The sequence below is a fragment of the Branchiostoma belcheri genome, unplaced genomic scaffold, assembly GCF_001625305.1.
Source record: "Branchiostoma belcheri isolate BF01 breed outbred unplaced genomic scaffold, Haploidv18h27 scaffold170, whole genome shotgun sequence".
NCBI classification, from domain to species: domain Eukaryota; kingdom Metazoa; phylum Chordata; class Leptocardii; order Amphioxiformes; family Branchiostomatidae; genus Branchiostoma; species Branchiostoma belcheri.
The window spans coordinates 10,153-17,414 of record NW_017803158.1 but is presented as its reverse complement, the minus strand read 5'-3'; the positions used below and the strand labels follow the sequence as shown (position 1 = coordinate 17,414).

The following is a 7,262-nucleotide window of genomic DNA, read 5'->3' as shown; positions in this document are numbered from 1 at the left end:
TTCAAGAGTATCATCTGTCTCTCAGGAGAACAGAATCGGATGAAGCGTAGTTATCTAGCCACTATTATACAAACAAAGAAGATTCTGTGAAGCCCGGTTGTGTCGTGGAGTACAAGGCATTATCAGGGCCCTCAAGCTTGTAAGTTGTGTTGGGGAAGGCTCTAGAAAAAAAGATCAGGGGTGGTATGGAGGCGCCGTCGGCAGCCACGCATTCTAATACTGAGAGGTGATCTCTGGTGCACTTTCGTACGGATGTTGCTGGGGCATCCGTACGAATTTCTTTGAGAAGGTGACCACCTTCTTCCGATGGGGGTCCAAGACTAATCCAGTTTCGTCGCAGTTATATATTCTGTGTGGTTGAGTGGGCAGACCTTTCTTCATCATGACTTCAAGAGATCGAATAACTCGTTGGGCAGGGTTTGCATTTCCAGGGTTATTACCGATCTTGCATTAACCGTATCTCCAGAAATTTACCGTTATGTGATAAATGGAATGAACTGGCGTTAATTGAGAAATGGCCGACTGTGAGGACATGCTTATCCAGGCCACAGCAGAACTTAATCTAATGCATAAATAAGCAAGCAACGTTACATGTTAATTTTCAGGTGGATCTGATAGTAAATTATGCTGTAACAGCATGAGAATAAAATGATTCATCAAAAGTTCATCATCTTCATCAAATACTGGATTATTCAGCTCTAGTTTTCCTTGTGCCAGCCAGACACCTACTTCATTTTTACACACAAACAATCTGGCTTCTCTTTATTTAGACCATTTCACCTTTACCCTGGTACCAATCTGGAAATAAATTTCGTATAGTATATGTCCATTGTCTCTTGTAACAGTATCGTTTTTTTCACAGTGTTAAATATCTAAAGACAACTAATAAGTACCATACAACAACATACTTTTCACTGCTGAACCTGTCCTGTTCTTGAAATGTGTAAAACAGTCTCATTTGCTATAGGCATATCTATATTATAGAGACAATGTTCCATTCTTGTTTTTTCTTACTAACTGATTTTTTTTAAATCTGAAACGCTATTTCCTGCATTTTGAGGTGGATTACAGCCGACTTTTTATCTTTGGAGAAAGAGGAAATATATATAGCGAGGATGGCCAGGTACATGCTGTATTTCTATTGTTTAAGAAAAGAGCAGATGCTGAAAGTTTGAAACTATTTATGAAATGTCACATACGTGTTTTATTTTCTTAGATGTCAGCAGCCAAATGACAATAAACTTTCTTTAAGGATATAGAATGTGCCTCTTTTACTTCTTTAAGAAAAGGAGCAATAAAAAGTTAATGCAACATTCTTCAACTGGAGTCTTGGATACTGATACATGCTGCTAAAACTAACATGAAACTTCATGTTGAAAGTTCTGCTATGCTGGACCCAATAGTGCCAGTTGTACAACACTACAAGCGCCTGGGGACCCGGAGGTAAATCTCCCTGGCTGCAGCAAAGTCAAACTGGGCAATTGGTACTCTAGCATAGCTCAGCCTGATCAGCCTGTCGAGCTGATCAATGCTAAGCAGTGTGCGGGACTTTGTCTTTGTCCTATTTTGGAAGAAAAAGACCCGCTCGGTTTCGGCATTTCTGATGAGAACTATCAAACAGCAGGTCATCAGCTTGTACTCACGGCATATGTTTTACCTTGATCCCAATCATGGTCTGCAAGAAGTACTTGTAGATCTGGCCTCCATGTTTTGCTGATTTAGTGGTGGCTATAATATATTTAGTTTCTTTGTAATCAACCATCTAATTTGATGGGTGTTGTCAGCAGCTAAATTAGCTTGAAAATTAGCCTTTGCTGTGATTCAATGAAGATTGACTACAAGCTGTGTAACGCCTACTCTAGGTGGAGCATGGAGGGAAGCATGCATCTATTCCTTTACCGTGAAGGTGGTCTTGCTGTGTGGCTGTTTATTCTGTAGTTTTGGGTTTAGTTATAGCGACATGAAAGGAAAATTGTAAAATTTGGTGAAGCACAAGCAGGAACTAATTCCCTACACTTAACCATGGTTGTGGTGTTATCATTAGACCTTTACAATTTTGTGTTACTTAAACGGGGATGTGCTTCAAAGGCCCCTCCCACCTGTCCCAATTTCACTAAATTGACTTCTATATATAACTAAGGGTAATTCTGGAAAGGGCCTTCCTCTACCAGGTGCCATTTTTGTTTTTATGAACTTTTCATAATTCTTTCTTTCTCTGAGGAAAAGGTGATGCTGTTGGATGGAGTTATATCGTTTCTTACTTCCGCATGTATTCTCCATTTCACTATAGCTAGCACTTCCTTTGTAATAACGTTTTTCTTGCAGTTCTCAGACCCTTTTGCTTTTGTAGTCTTTCTAGTAGAAACATGCCCTTTGCAACATCCCTGTCGTGCTTTGTGCTAATTATTTCTTAGTGCGTTAGGCAGTGTATCCTTGAGTTTCATAAGAATGTGATGGTTTATTGAGTTGTACCTCAGTTTGATAATAGTTCCATGTTGAAAATTTCTTCTGCTTCATACTTTTCATTTTCAATCAAGCATCCTTTCCCAAGCCCAAGATAGTAGTAGACATAAACATAACATTAAGTCGTTTTGAAAGAATGAGATAAACTTTTTGTCGTTATTATTAAAAACCGTGTCCTCTAAGTCGTCAGAAGTTAAGATGTTTTAAGAACTTACATTAAAAAAACCCAAAGCAATTGCACACAATCTAGAGATCGATCAATAAAAAAGAATTAGTCAACTAAGTTAACAGCATTTGTAAGGAAGTCAACAACTGAACATTCGAAACATAAATTGTAAATCATAAAACAAATATAGCACATAAATATAACAACCTAACCATTAATAATAACAAAGGAAAACAAATCCATAACTCAATTTGCAACCTATAAATTAATACAAGACCACGTATAACGTAAGATACAAACAGTAAAACACGTTGCAACGTAAAATGTAAATTATCAAAACAACAACAGAGAGAACACACGTTAGGTAGACAAGAACGACGAGGACTGTAGGTGTTGCACATTGAGGTTGAGTTGTTGTCTAAGGTTAAATGCTTTATGTAAAATTTTTCCTAATTTTCTGATTATGCCCACTGTAGGACCTTTCATTAATTCTACAAATTTGTGAGGATCAGGTCTGTTAACATAATACCTGGGAAGGCATTCTCTTCTCAGGGTGCATATATTTGTTTACACTTTTTTCATATCTAACATATGACATTTACAAAGAATATATATAAGCCAACTTCAATTGCTGCTTCTATAGCAGGCTCATCTCTCACGGCCACGTAATTGCAATCTTCGAGTTTCTTCTCCAACTCCTGCACATTAATTTCTAAGGAGCCTGTTACTTTCTTTAATTAGAAGGGAGTTTTCCTCATTAGTGAAACTGTCATGTGCCTTGATAGGAACAGACATCAACTTAAGTGTTAAGCTTGTCTTGTTTTCTAGCTTTATTTCTTAATATCTTTTACTTTAGTCTGTGTACCATGATTTTGGCATGTTAGGAAATGGAATTATTGACGTCAGACTCGGAGATTGCTCACATGCTTTTGAAATATTTTCGCAGTCATTTGATTCATTTTCAATCATATCTGAAATTATTCCATCTCTGCTATCCTTTACATAGAAGCATTCCTCACAAAGTGTTCCATCCATGGCACTGATTGCTACATTTCTTCAGAAGTATCTTCATTTTGTTCATATCCTACGTTTTTGTCTTTTCTCCCTTTCAAACATTTGCCCTGGTGGCCCTTCTGAAACACTTTACACTATCTTTAGAATGTTTTTTTTTTAATTTCAAAGACCCAGTCCCTTGTATCATCAGGCTCTGGTTGCTGATTAATCTCCAGATTACAAAAAGCTTCATCAATAATAATAATAATAATAATGATAATAAATGGTTGTTATCAAATCTATTTGTTTTGATCAAGTGTCCGAAATTTCTTCTAAATCATTTTCTGCCTTCTATGCTACCTATCTTTTCATCAAGCGCCTTAGCTAATACAAAACACACCCTGTATGCCTTTGTTTGTCTAAAGCCTTCTGGAGTTTCAAACCGTAAAGTCGGCAAAGTTTACTTAAGCCAGATCTCGCCTTGGGGGATGTTGTCTCCATGATATGTCAGACACCTGTAGAAGACAAGAGTTTAAACAAAATTCCAGTCAATTCACACTCCACTTTCATTCTCGAGCTTATATATGCAAGTGTGTATCTTGAAAAATAAAAGTTTCTTACTTTGCTTCCTGGCACTTCTCCGAGTAGTCTCGGATCGCTGTCGTCACAGGGGACACGTAGGCGCACCTTCGTAGTTTCCGCAACGCAAGCCTTCACAGTGAAAAGCAAGTTCTCTGCAAAGATGGTGTAGGCGGACAGCCTCTTTCTCGCAGCCCTCCTTGTTAGGCGCTCACTTTCCATACAGTTTTCAGCCACCTGTAACAGAATACACAACTTTGTTTTGATATCCATATAAGATTCTTGTAAAAATGAATGTAACCTATCTGCATGCTCTATAAAAGAATTGTTTTCAGTTTTACCTTCTCAGTTTCAGGACTTGATGGTAACTTAGGCCTACCCAAACTTTGCTCCTAGCAGGTCGCCAGTCGCAGCATCGCCTGAAGGTCATCTCGGGGAACCCGTCCCAGCTCCTCCCGCTCTCCACCGCTCACAGCCTCCTTCACGTCCTCCATCAGCTACTCGCCCGCGTTCTAGAAGTAGACGGTGCTGCCTCTAAGGGATTTCTGGGCTGGTGGACGTGTATTACGCGCACAGGCTAAAGATTGAAGAAAAAAGAATAGTACATGGTACTTTTGTTCAATCAAGCCTTAGTTGTGCGCAACATGTTTTGCATTGAAAAGTCAACTGCGAATAACATGACCTTTAGGTCCTGTGCACGGGTTTGAGATCAGTGGCTTGTATTTCGGCTTTGCAGATCGCGCAGTCAGTGCTGTTTGTTCCAGCTAGTTGGAACAATTTGTGGAGACATTCAAAACAAGGCACATGTGGGCATGCAGCTTCCACGTGCACGGGTAGGTAGACAAACGATTGACAGATGCCACAATTGTATGCCTCAAAGCGGGAAGTCATCTAGCGTGTTCAACAGTTGAGAGAAAGACTCTTCATTGATTGAGGTTTTGGCACACTGTTCTTCTTCTATCATTTCACCTTTCTCATTTTTGTCCTTTTTTGGCCGACCTGGAGACTTCTTTTTTTTGCACCCCACCCCCCTTTAGTCAGTGTTTGCGACCTTCTCACAGGGGATGCATGTTTTACCTACCAATGAGTGTACCAGGACACACGAGTAGGCGTTGCCAACTTAGGTGGCCTGGAGAATTTTAGCCTACACCTATGGCAAAAGGATGGGGGATGTAGGTACGACCTGTCCTTTCGGACGTCAACCAGCCGCATTTCTTGAACCTTATCGGCATATTCAATACAGTGGAGTGGTTTGATCTGTTTTGACCTGTCTTGGATGGTCTGTGCAAACTCTCCACAAAACAGACAAAGCCTAGCAAGGTTTTTAACATGTCCTTGTAATGGGTGTGACATGGTAGACGTTTGTATGTTGAGAAAAGTTCAACTACGTCTTTCAAATATACCTGAGAAAAACATCAAGGATACATATATTCAAAGGTTTATTCTCTAGTGTACATTGTCAGCGCAGGGGGGGGGGGGCACAAATCTATCTTGTTTATCAAGTATACTTGACTATTATTCTCTTCACAAAATTTGAATATTCCAAATAAAATTTCTCCTATTTTATAAACTATAACTGTGGATTATTTTAGGATTCAGATGAACACAAAAAGAAATAGAACGATGTAATGTAACTGTTAGTGCAAGTAATGTAACGGATATCGTTCTCAATTAGACCTTTAGGTCATACACTATGTCATTTTTTCTTCCGCTCGTAACGCTAATTTAAAAAACAAAAATTGCAAAGATCAAAATATGCATGAATATGAGTAGTGCCAAGTATGAGTTAGACAACAGTTAGAAACACACATCGGGACTGATACATGATATCGACTCCCAGCGTGACGAAAAGGTGACCGTTTAGAACCGCGCGGCACGATGACTTTCGACACTTTGGCGGAGAGGTCTACAGCTGTCTCATATGCATTGTAGATGAGATGTGGATTCTTGTTCTTGGCATTGGCCTTTGTGAGGACGTCATCTAACAATAGGAAATACTCAAACACCACTCTCTCATTGCTCTTTCTTTATCTAGCTGATCTGGTGACCGTAGACTGAGCTCTGGATGGCGGCCTCTAAGGCCTCGCCACCATCTCTTTGCAGGTGGCCCCACCTCAGTAAGCTTTGATGACCCCCCAGCTCGTTTCAGCTCGATTTGATATGCAAGGGCCTTCAAAACTCTGACCGTTAAAGGAAACCCCATTTCTGCTAAGTATTTGAAATAATCAATAAGAGCTCCTCTTCCTGTGTTAACACTGGTCTGCTCATTATTTCTCCAGCCCGCACTTTGAGCCGATCTTCAAGGGTGGACCTTGGAATTCCATGTTTTTTTGCCAGACTGTAAACGGAAACCTCTTCATTCCTAGCTGCTTCTAACGCAGCTTCCATGTTGGCTTGGGAGTAAGGCTTCTTTTTGTATATATGGACATAGAAAAACACAGGGCATTTCAAAACTTCATAGAAAAGGTAACATAGCCTCCTTGCAAACTCCTTGCCGATGATTGTCTACTTAGCATTAAAAGTATTTGTATTTAAAAATACTTACTATTGCAGAATGGTTACTCTTTCTTCTTCAATTCGTAGGTTGCTTTGCTCATACTTTTTTGAATTTAGGTCCCACATGGTGACTTAAAACTGCAATATTCCATGAAAGAAGGAAAGTCTCCAAAACCTCAAATTCCTTTTCTGGACCTTACGATGAATTATTGATGTACAGATGTACTACAGAAACAAATAAACTCTTCTTGCTACGTCACTCAAACAATACAATGACTGACAAGGTCTCTCGTCATGTCTTTTTCATTTATTGCCAAGAAATCTTGGTTACATAGAGCGGCAAAGCTGGTTCCTTGGGGTATTACAGGTCGACTGGAATAAAAATGTCTCTGTATGCAGAATTTGACGATGTTGTGAAGGCTAGATAACAAGGAACAACATTCCGATCAAGTCTTATCCTATTAAGACATGAAAGTTTAGAGATGGTTGAAGGAGAAACCCTATTGTCTATGGTACAGGCTGTGAGCAGGATATCAGAGAACAATAGAAGAACACGATAATGTTG

General features: G+C 39.5%; 1 pseudogene; it reads right to left on the bottom strand.

The window, feature by feature from the left end:
• Positions 1-64: 64 nt before the first annotated feature.
• Positions 65-6,993, bottom strand: LOC109466863 (annotated as a pseudogene).
• Positions 6,994-7,262: the final 269 nt, after the last annotated feature.